Genomic DNA, 14,349 nt, shown 5'->3' on the forward strand with positions numbered 1-14,349 from the left:
CAAGTTCAAGGTCTGAGAGCAACAGCCAAATTCCTGAGAAATAGAGGAATAAAATTGGCAGATAATATTAAGTCTGATCACCTCACCGACTTCGGTCTCCTTGTAGGGACAGACTATTGTCATCGATTCATCGGTAGCCCTACTAAATATCAGGGTATAACCATGTTAAACTCTGCAGGAGGTAAATTACTCTCAGGCCCAGTATCAAGCCTGGGGAGACCTATGCCTGCAGATAAACAATACCAATAGAAATCTAAATTTGTCAGCTGATTATATTTCTCCAGTAGCATTATACTAAGGAGATTACAGCTGACTATACCAACAGAGGTTGATGTTAGTATCATCATTTAAAGCTGGAGATGATTTCATGAGGCCTCAGTGGCAAATCAGTGAACAGTAGCCTAAAACAGCTACAAGTCACTGCGACCAATGTCACTGATCCCACTGCAGTCTCAGAACCATACTTTACTTTAATGATGAGCTATTCAATCCTCTGAATCAATTAACTGAATTAAACCCCAATAAATCTGATGACTGATTTGATACATTTATTATTTAATCAAGATGTATTCCATGGGCCTCAGTGTTTATATATCAGTGACCAGTTACCTGAAGAAACTTCAAGTTATATCTAATGTCACTGATCTCACTGCAGTCCCTGAATCATACTTGACTGTAGTACTTGATCACATCCAGTCTTCTGGGTTAAATAATATGTAATAAGGCTTGAATATTAGCCTTTCAAGAGTTGACAGGGAAATGAAATCGCATTAGACTTCTAACCCCTGCAACTCTAGTACGGGACATCCGTCCTGTACGAACAGACACACAAATGTGTGATTACTAACTACTAACATCAAATTAATGTAATAATTCGAAGGAGGAGTATCGGTGTTCGTCTGTTCTAAATAGGACTTCGACCCGTGAGCAGCCCCCTGGGGAATTATGTCGGAAAATCCGACACCATTTAATAATAATATCATACAGATAATAGCTGTGTTGTATAAACAAGTTACCCATAGAAAACGTAACTTGTAGTGGAATTACCGTCTAAAGAAAACGGGATATCATCACCACATACTATTATAAATCACCACCTATTATGGTGGGAATTATTCTTAAATACATTAGTCTTTGGACTTTACCATCATAAAAACATCTTATATAAATTAACTTAATTATCAGTGTTAAAGTAGAGTAAATGTGACCCTTCTATCACTTATTGACATCTGGACAAGTAGGCCAGGCGTCAGAGTGAGGAAGGAGGGCAGCCATTGTTTTTACGAGACCAGAGGCTCACACGGGAGCAAATTCAGCTCCTGTTAAATTTACTTGGACGTAGTGTTATGGAAACCAAAGGTGTACCATTGTCAACACGCTGTCTACAAATTCAAGTTAAGTGTCTATCCGAAACCCGTTTATCATTCATTTATGGCCATTAATGTCAGGATATAGGGTGACCCGGTTAGATCACGTGGAAGCCTCAAACTAAAGGTAATTAAGCCAGGTCTTCATGTTCCATGTACTGTATAGTGTTTTCTCTGATATAGCTTGTCATATATAGGTATCTGGCTTCACAGCTAGCGCACTTTTGACAGGTCAAGACGAGGATGCAAGATTTTGTGCACCAGTTACTGGGTGATATGGAAGCTACCTCAAAGAGGATAATTTGGTGTCTACACCCTAGTTATACCTGGTGGACTAACCTGCTGTACTATAAGATAAGGAACCTTTTCAATGTATGTAGTTAATACTGTAGTTTGATTGGCTGCATATATATTAATTTAATAAACCCCCCTAATGTGTAGAGGATCGATTTGTGAGATTAAGAGATTATTGCAGAAATACAGTCCACTTAACATTATACAAATTGCTATCGAAGTATATAAATTAACGTAAATATAAATTCATATAAATTAAATAAATATAAATCTCACAGGTCGGTTCCCACAGCTAGAGATAATGTGGATGAAACTAGTGGCCGAACTGTGGATGAAACTAGTGACCGAACTGTTTTAAGAGAAGAGGGAGGCCGTGTAAGAAACGTACAAAAGGCGGTGATAGCCGAGGCTATTTGAACCACCACCCTGAAAGCACTTTGATGGTAATTGCCTCGGCTATAACTGTCTTTTGTTCGATCATTTATGGTCAATTTTTTTAAGGCACCGTGAACACCAGTTGCAATGTGCTCCTGGAGGTTCGGGTTCGAGACACTTCTGGGGTGTGGAGTTTTCAGTTGCATATATGCTTGGGGACCATTCAAGCTTGTTCGCATTTGTGTTCCTCACGTGTGCCCCACAAAATGAGGTGATTTGATGAAATAGATGAAAAATGATTTGATGAAATAAATGAAAAATTAAATAGATTTGATGAATAGAAGAAGTTTGCAAAGACCTGCATTTAAAACATGTTTTGCACTCACCTGGTTAGGCCATTGAGACTGTTCCATGCTTAAGGCAGGGACCTGAAATATAAATCATATATATTATTAAGAGAAAGTTGATAGTACTCATCTAAGCAACAATGCCGCCAGACATACGAATATTTGTATTGTGCATCATGCATGTTTATGTGAATAACTTAGTCCATCCTCTTGAGTTGACACAACGGACAGAAAATGAGATTCTAAACTACTTTAACCTATTGACCAGGCATAGAAGATTGTAAAAGGTAGTAGCAAGGCAAGGTAGGGTGTGAGCAGCTATAATTTATTGTAAACCTTTATTTGGGCGTTGAGGATTTTGACATCAAAATGCGGATGGATTTCACAGTTTATTTTTGCCTTCCTTATCTCCTTTTTAACATTTTTTTTTTTTTTTGAGATATATACAAGAGTTGTTACATTCTTGTACAGCCACTAGTACGCGTAGCGTTTCGGGCAGGTCCCTGGAATACGATCCCCGCCGCGAAGAATCGTTTTTTCATCCAAGTACACATTTTACTGTTGCGTTAAACAGAGGCTACAGTTAAGGATTTGCGCCCAGTAAATCCTCCCCGGCCAGGATACGAACCCATGACATAGCGCTCGCGGAACGCCAGGCGAGTGTCTTACCACTACACCACGGAGACTGTGTTTCTAACCAATAACCATTTCTAACCAATTGGACGATATTCTTGTTCTAGGCTTAATACTTCTTAATTCTTAATACTTTTGTACCATTTTTTATTTGTATCCATAAAGTTCTACAGATCCATTGTTATCCCTTTTGGGTCATTATTATTAAATTTAATCAATTTGTATGATATACTACGTTTTTGTGCTTTGCTAAGAATTTATGTAAATAAGTTATATTTTGAATCCACATCGAAATCCCTTTTTACGTCATTTATCACTAGGTTCACGTTTCCTAAATATAAACTTATCCAATTTATTTAATAACCATTATTTCTTGTTCTATTATGTGATTATTGCCTTATATATTTAATGCCTTATAAATATCTCCCTTGTTATACCCATTTTCCACTTGTACACTTCAATCATGTCACCCCTAACTCTTCGCCTTTCAAGAGAATATAAATTAGGTTTTTAAATCTCTCTTCATATGAAGATTTGTAATTTGTGGGATTAACTTTGTCATCCTACACTGAACGACTAATAGTGAATTTATATCCATTCAGTTGTATAGCGACCAAAACTGAACTGCATAATTTAAATAAGGCCTAACAAGAGCAAGATATAGCTGAAAAATAACACCAAGACTTTTATTTCTTATGCTTCGAGAAATAACTCCCAGTATCATATTAGCCTTATTACAAAAATGTATGCATTGATTTTTTGTTTTTAAATTCTTACTAATCATAACTCCCAGATCCCTTTCGCAATTAGACTTCACAATCTCAATACCCTCTAGCTCGTATCTTATAACGCTATCTAAACATTACTTAGCCTTACATTTATCAGCACTGAACTGCATCTGCCAACCTTTTGACATTTCAACACCCTACTTAGATCGTCATGAAGTGACTTTTCAGGCTACTTTCAAATTTAATCCAAACCAGTTTTCAGATCCTCGGTTAATTTGCAAATATTGCTGCTCAGACCTGAATCTAAATCATTTATATTTATCATAAATAACAGAAGTTCCAAGACAGAGCCTTGAGGCACTCCACTAACAACAGGTTCCCATTGACTTAACTCCATTTATACTAACTCTTTGTTTCCTTTGGTATAACCATGCCCCTAATCCAACTTGTGAGCTGCTAGTTCGTTTAGCTAAGCAAATAAGAATCATTTGACGCTAGTTACAAAATTATTAATGTTATATATGCATGTACACATACTCATGCATACATGTACATATACATACGTATACATATATATACATACACTTACATATTTAATCACCCACACAAATACACACATCAATAATCGTTTGTGTCACAAGTGATTCAGCAAGAGGCTCACAACAGTCACTATACAACGCACTTTACATCTATGATCAGTCGCACAGTTACTAGTCTTGCTCCACACCCACCCAACTGGGCGGGAGCTTTAGTCATGTGCATGCATTACTTACAGTAAGCAAATTTTGGATACTTCGCTAAGATTTCGGGCAGCACATCATTATGAATGAATTGCTTACACATTTCTTGGACACTATTGATGGTGGTATCTCTAAATTCCGCGATTTTTTCACTTTCCATTATATAATGACGCAAAGTATGCGAATAGTTCTGCTGACAGAGTTTACATTTAGTCAAATCTACATCACCAGATGTTACAAATTCCCAGAGGAATTTGTAGCCAAGCCTAAGCCTAGCAGTGGTAACATCTAGAAGTCTGCTAACCTTATTGCAAGACCCATAGACGTGCGGTGCTTCCTGCATAATAGAATGTTGATAGATGGAGAAACTGGTGTGAATTTCACTTTGCCTCAAGTTTCCGAAATTTTGTTGATATTCCCGGAATATTACTGTCGTCAGGCTGCTCAAAGGCAGTCCAAGTTGGTAATCAATTCCCTCTTTACGAGCAAAGGTCTTGGCCAACTCACCAGTTCCATCATGCATTCGGTCACCAATATGGGAAGGAATCCATAGGAGACAGACTCTGACGTCATCATTGATTATTCCATTATATCTGTTTCTAGCTTCAGAGATAAGCACGTCACAGTTATGCCTTGGATAAGACAAATTGTTTGCCTATGTGAGACATGACAGAAGAATTAACTGTGAGAGATAAGGCAGGAGTGATGTGGCGTAAGCTGACACAACCCTTATCTACCACGTCACACCCTAATCACTGTACCGCCAAGGTTGACAAAGCTTCGCTTTTTACGCACTCATATGGATATCACATCCTTTTTCACGTGATATCCTTTTTCACGAGGCTATTTCCATCCCCCCTGTCGGGGGGATGGAAATAGCCTCGGCTACCATCCTCATTTGTCCGATCGTGTTGGTCGAACGGTAAAGGGATCCTGTACGCCAGCACAGTGCTCCTGGCAGTATGGGTTCGAGTCACTTCTGGGGTGTGAGTTTTCAGTTGCATATAGTCCTGGGACCTTTCAGGCATATGCAATTGACGATCACTAAACACTGCTCATTTGTATGTGGAAAAACCACAAAGAAATGGAAAAGAGAGGTGAACGTTTCGGCCTGTTAGAGCCTTTGTCAACACCAGACTGAGTGTTGACAAAGGCTCTAACAGGCCGAAACGTTCACCTCTCTTTCCCATTTGTGTTTTTTCCGCACATATATATATATATATATATATATATATATATATATATATATATATATATATATATATATATATATATCCAGGGTTCCAGGGACCGAACCAGGGTTCCTGCCCGCCATCTGAGGAGCTGGAGGAACTCGACAACCTATGACAACCATCTTTGTAACCCATATGTAACTCCTTTTTTGTAACAAAGTTCAAATAAAGTAAATATATATGTGTACATACAAAAGAATGGGGGTGGTAGGAGAAGATACTATTAGTGTTCAGTGAGAAACCACAAGGTCTCCTCTGAATACTTTTTATTTTCTTCTCCGAGGCTATGGGTCCCCACATTGGCACCAGAGGTGGTACCCTCACAAACTTTTATATATATATATATATATATATATATATATATATATATATATATATATATATGTCGTACCTAGTAGCCAGAACGCACTTCTCGGCCTACTATGCAAGGCTTGATTTGCCTAATAAGCCAAGTTTTCTTGAATCAATAAATTTTCTCTAATTTTTTTCTTATGAAATGATAAAGCTACCCATTTCATTATGTATGAGGTCAATTTTTTTTTTATTGGAGTTAAAATTAACGTAGATATATGACCGAACCTAACCAACCCTACCTAACCTAACCTAACCTATAAAGATAGGTTAGGTTAGGTTAGGTATCCGAAAAAGTTAGGTTAGGTTAGGTTAGGTAGGTTAGGTAGTCGGAAAACAATTAATTCATGAAAACTTGGCTTATTAGGCAAATCGGGCCTTGCATAGTAGGCCGAGAAGTGCATTCTGGCTACTAGGTACGACATATATATATATATATATATATATATATATATATATATATATATATATATATATATATATATATATATATATATATATGCGAACAAGCCTGAATGGTCCCCAGGACAATATGCAACTGAAAACTCACACCCCAGAAGTGACTCGAACCCATACTCCCAGGAGCCACGCAACTGGTATGTACAAGACGCCTTAATCCACTTGACAAGTGGATTAAGGCGTCTTGTATATATAGTTATATACAAGACGTTTCAGTTATATATATATATATATATATATATATATATATATATATATATATATATATATATATATATATATATATATAAGGCACAACTCTCCTAAACACGAGAGTCAAGTATACAACTTTAGAACACTTTCCCACCAGGAGACTCGAACCCTAGCCAGCACAGAAGCCTTCCAGCAACTGGCATAACAGGTACGCCTTAACCCTCTCCACCACCTGCTCAGACCCTTAAAAGAGATGGTAATTTCGGAGTATTTAAATACAACAAAGATCACCACCTCCCAAGAGCACTAGAGCAAGTGAGGGGTCATTTAGACGTTAATTTCATCAAGTCCCTGTTAATATTGGAAGACACAGTGTCTTACTATTATCTTAAGCATAGACACTGTGTCTTCCCATATTAACAGGGACTTGATGAAATTAACGTCTAAATGACCCCTCACTTGCTCTAGTGCTCTTGGGAGGTGGTGATCTTTGTTGTATTTAAATACTCCGAAATTACCATCTCTTTTAAGGGTCTGAGCAGGTGGTGGAGAGGGTTAAGGCGTACCTGTTATGCCAGTTGCTGGAAGGCTTCTGTGCTGGCTAGGGTTCGAGTCTCCTGGTGGGAAAGTGTTCTAAAGTTATATATATATATATATATATATATATATATATATATATATATATATATATATATATATATATATATATATATATATATATATATATATATATATATATATATATATATATATATATATATATATATATGTGCGGAAAAAACACAAATGGGAAAGACCACAATGCCAGACCACGGAAGAAAATGAAACAGGAATTTCCTTAAGTACTTTCGTATATTAAATACATCTTCAGAAGGAATTCCTTCTGAATTATTCCTTCTGATTATTCCTTCTGAAGATGTATTTAATATACGAAAGTACTTAAGGAAATTCCTGTTTCATTTTCCTCCGTGGTCTGACATTGTCACATTCTTAATCACGTGTTTATTTTCGTGATATACACACACACATATATATATATATATATATATATATATATATATATATATATATATATATATATATATATATATATATATATATATATATATATATATATATATATATATATATATATATATTTATATATATATATATAGGTGTGTGTGTGTTGTAGAATATGACCGAAAAGGTAATATTAATAATTGTAACACGAATACACGAATCTTCTCAATATTTCTTAAGTTTTTCTTCACTTTCGAGGGTATTTGAAAAATTAATTAACTCTCCAAAATTCATTTTTTACATTTTTATTTTTGGTCTGACGCCTGAAACTGTTTTGTAAGGGCTTCTTTCATTTTCAAAGACTAGTTTACACATAAAATACATCATACTTATATTTGTTTTGGGTGAGGTGATGTGACACAAAAGTTTTCGGTGAGGTGACAGAACACGAATCAATGGGTATAAATTGGGCATGAACACCTAAGAATGGAAGTAAATACAGAAGGCCAATTGGCCCATACTTTCTCTTGCTGCTTCTATGTTATTTAGGGTCTTGAAGTGGGTAGAATATAGTTTTGCATTAATTTGGCTGTTTATAACTGGTGGTGACTTTTTGAAAGTCAACACAACAAAAAAAGAAAGGTGAAACGCCATGCAACCTCTGAAGAGTCAACTAGCACAACACTTGTATCCCCTATTAGACTGTTTTACAGGAACTTCTTGTCGACGGCTCATAAAACGGAGGAAAATGTCCTGAAAGATATTATTAGTAGAAACGTTATCCCTACCTGGTTGATTACCTGGTTGATGGGGTTCTGGGAGTTCTTCTACTCCCCAAGCCCGGCCCGAGGCCAGGCTCGACTTGTGAGAGTTTGGTCCACCAGGCTGTTGCTTGGAGCGGCCCGCAGGCCCACATACCCACCACAGCCCGGTTGGTCCGGCACTCCTTGGAGGAATAAATCTAGTTTCCTCTTGAAAATGTCCACGGTTGTTCCGGCAATATTTCTTATGCTTGCTGGGAGGACGTTGAACAACCGCAGACCTCTGATGTTTATACAGTGTTCTCTGATTGTGCCTATGGCACCTCTGCTCTTCATTGGTTCTATTCTACATTTTCTTCCATGTCGTTCACTCCAGTACGTTGTTATTTTACTGTGTAGATTTGGTACTTGGCCCTCCAGTATCTTCCAGGTGTATATTATTTGATATCTCTCTCGTCTTCTTTCTAGTGAGTACATTTGGAGGGCTTTGAGACGATCCCAATAATTTAGGTGCTTTATTGCGTCTATGCGTGCCGTATATGTTCTCTGTATTCCCTCTATTTCAGCAATCTCTCCTGCTTTGAAGGGGGAAGTGAGTACTGAGCAGTACTCAAGACGGGACAACACCAGTGCCTTGAAGAGTACAACCATTGTGATGGGATCCCTGGATTTGAAAGTTCTCGTAATCCATCCTATCATTTTTCTGACTGTCGCAATATTTGCTTGGTTATGCTCCTTAAACGTTAGGTCGTCAGACATTATTATTCCCAAATCCTTTACATGCTGTTTTCCTACTATGGGTACATTTGATTGTGTTTTGTACTCTGTATTATGTTTAAGGTCCTCATTTTTACCGTACCTGAGTACCTGGAATTTATCACTGTTAAACATCATGTTATTTTCTGATGCCCAGTCGAAAACTTTATTAATATCAGCTTGAAGTTTTTCAATGTACTCAGCCGAGGTAATTTTCATACTGATTTTTGTGTCATCTGCAAAGGATGATACGAAGCTGTGACTTGTATTTTTGTCTATATCTGATATGAGAATAAGGAAAAGCAGTGGTGCAAGGACTGTACCCTGAGGTACAGAGCTTTTCACTGCACTTGGACTAGATTTTATATGGTTGACAGTTACTCGCTGAGTCCTGTTTGACAGAAAACTGAGTATCCAGCGTCCTACTTTACCGGTTATTCCCATTGACTTCATTTTGTGTGCTATCACGCCATGGTCACATTTATCGAAGGCCTTTGCGAAGTCCGTGTATATCACATCAGCATTCTGTTTCTCTTCTAATGCCTCAGTGACTTTGTCGTAGTGCTCAAGTAGCTGTGAGAGGCACGATCTTCCCGCTCGAAATCCATGTTGGCCTGGGTTATGAAGGTCATTGGTCTCCATGAAATTGGTGACCTGACTCCTAATCACTCTCTCAAATACTTTTATGATGTGCGATGTTAGTGCAACTGCTCTATAATTTTTTGCCAATGCTTTGCTCCCTCCCTTGTGTAGAGGGGCTATGTCTGCTACTTTAAGTCCATCTGGTATCTCCCCCGTGTCCAAGCTCTTCCTCCACACTATACTGAGTGCCTGTGCTACCGGCACTTTGCATTTCTTTATAAATATTGAATTCCATGAGTCTGGACCTGGGGCCGAGTGCATGGGCATGTTTTCAATTTCTTTTTCAAAATTTAGTGCGCTCGTGTTTATATCAGTTATATTTACCGGGGTTTGAATATCCCGCATAAAGAAATTGTCTGGATCTTCCACCTTCATGTTGTTTATTGGAGTGCTAAACATGTCCTCATACTGCTTTTTTAGGATTTCACTAATTTCTTTGTCATCCTCCGTGTATGAACCTTCACTTGTACGAATAGGTCCAATACTGGCAGTGGTTTTTGCTTTTGATTTCGCATATGAGAAGAAATATTTTGGATTTTTCTTTATTTCCTGAATTGCTTTCTGTTCTAACTGCCTTTCTTCAGTTTCATATGAGTGTTTCAATTTCCGCTCGATTTCTTCAATCTCCCTATTTAAATTATTCCTTCTTTGACGGGAAATTCGTGTCTGCATAAGCAGTTCCGTTATTTTTTTCCTGCGTTTATAGTGTCGTCTGCGTTCTCTTTCTACGTTAGATCTCTTTCTGGCTTTCCTCAAAGGAACATGTTTCAGACAGACTTGATACGCTTCTGAAGTAAGTTTTTCTATTCCTTCTGTAGGACTTGTATTATTTAGAACAGTTCCCCATGGAATGTTTGTAAGTTCCCTGTTTATTATCTCCCAGTCTATCCTTTTATTATTAAAATTGAATTTACTGAATAGCCCCTCTCGCTTTATCAACGTTTTAAGTCTATTCTGAGTATTGATGGTCGTTTGCACTTCAATGAGTTTGTGATCTGAGTATGTGGTATCTGATATCGTAATGTCTCTGATAATGTCTTCATTGTTCGTAAAGACCAGATCTAGAATATTTTCATTTCTCGTTGGCTCCGATATCTGCTGATTGAGTGAAAATTTGTCACAGAATCTAAGTAGTTCTCTAATCTGTGGTTGGTTAGGTCCTGATAGATTTCCTGGTATAATATTATTGTTTGCTATTTTCCACCTGAGACTAGGCAAGTTGAAGTCACCTAGGAAAATAATATCAGGTATCGGGTTCTCCAATTTATCAAGGCTATTCTCTATTTTGCTTATCTGTTCTGTGAATTCCTCAGCCGTTGCATCTGGCGGTGAGGTGATGTGGTAATATCTTTTATTAATAATATCAATTATTAATATTACCTACAGACAAAAATCAGACAAAACTATTGACCTTTTACTACAAAAACCAAAAAACGGCCAACCTACTCATGAAAAACTCCCCAAACACCAAACAGAACGCCTTGAAGGAAACCAACGTCGTCAATGCCTTCAAATGCCCACTTGGGGACCGTATGCCCCAACGAACTCAGTATATAGGCAAGACAACAACGTCTCTTTCTAGACGATTAACAATGCACAAACAACAGGGCTCCATCAAGGAGCATATAATTTCCTCACAAAACCAGACCATCACCAGAGAAATTTTGAAGTCTTGACATTCCCTGTACATATCCAGGTTTGTATTCCCCGATAACCTTTGGCAGGTGGAGTCCGGATTTCTTCGCGTTACAGTTTCAATCAATCTGTTTACCTTCAATTTTAATTCGACTGTAGTGTCCTTCGTTACCTTTTGGAATTAATCTTACCCTTTCGGTCAACAACATATATCTTATTCAAAAACATATGTTTACAAGAAAGACTGCTACGAAAATATACTAAAATTAGAATGCACGACCCAGCAGCAAGAAACCAAGCTTTCACGATAAAATATCGCCAAGATCTGATTCGAAATCAAATACACAAGGCAGAAAATGAGATCAACGATAGCAAAACGCAACTACTTCTTGCTACAGATAAATGGTGACACACCAACATCGACGAAGATCTCGTATTCGAATCGACCAACACCACGACGTCCTTTCAGATCGACATCGCCACAGCACCGAAACCAGGATCCTCAAGAAACTGACAATATTTGGAGGCCCTATGATGATTCCTCGACCCAGAGATGGCTTCTTAAACCTTGCTGGAATCAACCTCACGGAGGACCAAATCACTCTCTTGAATCATTTCATTTTTATTAAAATATTTTATACTTGTGATGATTGTATATGAGTTAGAGTTATGGAACCTAGTAGTTTCCATCTCTGATTCAGAAACAAAATTAAAAATGACAGGCAGTGTCAATATGGAAGGTGTAAACCGACCGTATGTAAATGTATATATGAATTACTGTTACAGTTATAAATACAAAATTTTGTGAATTCAGGAGAAGCAAAGAGTATTCATGGCTAAAAAATAATGAAATAACTTTGTCACAACAAATTATTTTTTATTCGTGTAACAGAAGCATACTATTCCTGAAGGACCCACTTGTGTGGATATTCAGGAAGTTGCTCTAATATTAACTAAGAAGGTTCAGGTGTATAAGGGAGGGTAGGTGGTCACTCTCAGCATCAAACAGTAAAGTCTTTAATATTTGGTCTTGGGAACCCCACCGTCTGTCAGGTAATGTCAGGATCCAGGTGGTAAGAATATGCAGGTGAAAATATTGATAGATCGCAAAGTATTACGATAATATCGAAAGAATCTTCACGTAACTATATACGTCACTGTGTATCAATGACTTCCCCTTGTCGTGTACTACACAAAAGTGGACTTTCTCCCACAACCAAAATTCTGGCTGCAATATACATCTTTGCAACTCTAATGGAATTATAACGATTACATAAAAGTTTTGAACTTCACACAGTAAGAGATGCAACTCACCCAAGAAGGTTCCTGAATCTTAACATCCGGTTTTGGGTGAATGTAGTTGGTTATTTTTGTGATGACAGCCAGGAGGATGAGGCCGACCACGCCAGCAGTCAGACCCTTCACCCCCCAAACACCACACATCACTCCCAGGCAAAATGTTAACAACAATTTCTTGTCAAAGTACATATAAAAAAAAATAACCAATAAATCCGAAACGCTTAATGCCATTCCTTATCGTGAAAGGTTCAGGTTTTCTGCGGATATTGTTTAGAATATTTGTTGTGTATTTATTACGCAAAAGTATGATTGCGGCCTTATATGCGTTAGGATGATTCTGTTCGGTTAAGGGCAAAGTACCACTAGCATACCATAGAGGTGGTATGCGGTAGTATGACTGTGTCCTTCTATAAGAGGTGAGAGACGCGCAGTTACACACGACCCGCCGCTCGCCACAGTGGTACTGACCTGTGCAGCACAGTCCCCTGAGATAGTGTTATCATGGTCACCACGTGGCCCCCTACTGTGGTGTCACTAGATCCATGTGTACCGCTACTGTGTCAATAGTACCATGGTGGTGACGTGTCCTGTTACTGTGTGTCACTAGTACCATGGTGGCCACGTGTCCTGCTACTGTGTGTCACTAGTACCATGGTGGCCACGTGTCCTGCTACTGTGTGTCACTAGTACCATGGTGGCCACGTGTCCTGCTACTGTGTGTCACTAGTACCATGGTGGCCACGTGTCCTGTTACTGTGTGTCACTAGTACCATGGTGGCCACGTGTCCTGTTACTGTGTGTCACTAGTACCATGGTGGCCACGTGTCCTGCTACTGTGTGTCACTAGTACCATGGTGGCCACGTGTCCTGTTACTGTGTGTCACTAGTACCATGGTGGCCACGTGTCCTGCTGCTGTGTGTCACTAGTACCATGGTGGCCACGTGTCCTGCTACTGTGTGTCACTAGTACCATGGTGGCCACGTGTCCTGCTACTGTGTGTCACTAGTACCATGGTGGCCACGTGTCCTGTTACTGTGTGTCACTAGTACCATGGTGGCCACGTGTCCTGCTACTGTGTGTCACTAGTACCATGGTGGCCACGTGTCCTGTTGCTGTGTGTCACTAGTACCATGGTGGCCACGTGTCCTGCTACTGTGTGTCACTAGTACCATGGTGGCCACGTGTCCTGCTACTGTGTGTCACTAGTACCATGGTGGCCACGTGTCCTGTTACTGTGTGTCACTAGTACCATGGTGGCCACGTGTCCTGTTACTGTGTGTCACTAGTACCATGGTGGCCACGTGTCCTGCTACTGTGTGTCACTAGTACCATGGTGGCCACGTGTCCTGCTACTGTGTGTCACTAGTACCATGGTGGCCACGTGACCTGCTACTGTGTGTCACTAGTACCATGGTGGCCACGTGTCCTGCTACTCTGTGTCACTAGTACCATGGTGGCCACGTGTCCTGTTACTGTGTGTCACTAGTACCATGGTGGCCACGTGTCCTGCTACTGTGTGTCACTAGTACCATGGT

General features: G+C 38.9%; 1 long non-coding RNA gene across 1 annotated transcript in view; it reads right to left on the reverse strand.

The window, feature by feature from the left end:
* LOC138358972 (uncharacterized) overlaps positions 1-13,257 on the reverse strand; it is a 52,213-nt gene extending 38,956 nt beyond the window's left edge. Inside the window, exons 1-2 of the long non-coding RNA XR_011225673.1 lie at positions 12,829-13,257; positions 2,423-2,464 (exon numbers count right to left, since the gene is read on the reverse strand). This is a non-coding gene — a long non-coding RNA (uncharacterized lncRNA). The remainder of the gene's footprint in view (positions 1-2,422; positions 2,465-12,828) is intronic.
* Positions 13,258-14,349: the final 1,092 nt, after the last annotated feature.

Source organism: Procambarus clarkii, chromosome 88, assembly GCF_040958095.1.
Source record: "Procambarus clarkii isolate CNS0578487 chromosome 88, FALCON_Pclarkii_2.0, whole genome shotgun sequence".
NCBI classification, from domain to species: domain Eukaryota; kingdom Metazoa; phylum Arthropoda; class Malacostraca; order Decapoda; family Cambaridae; genus Procambarus; species Procambarus clarkii.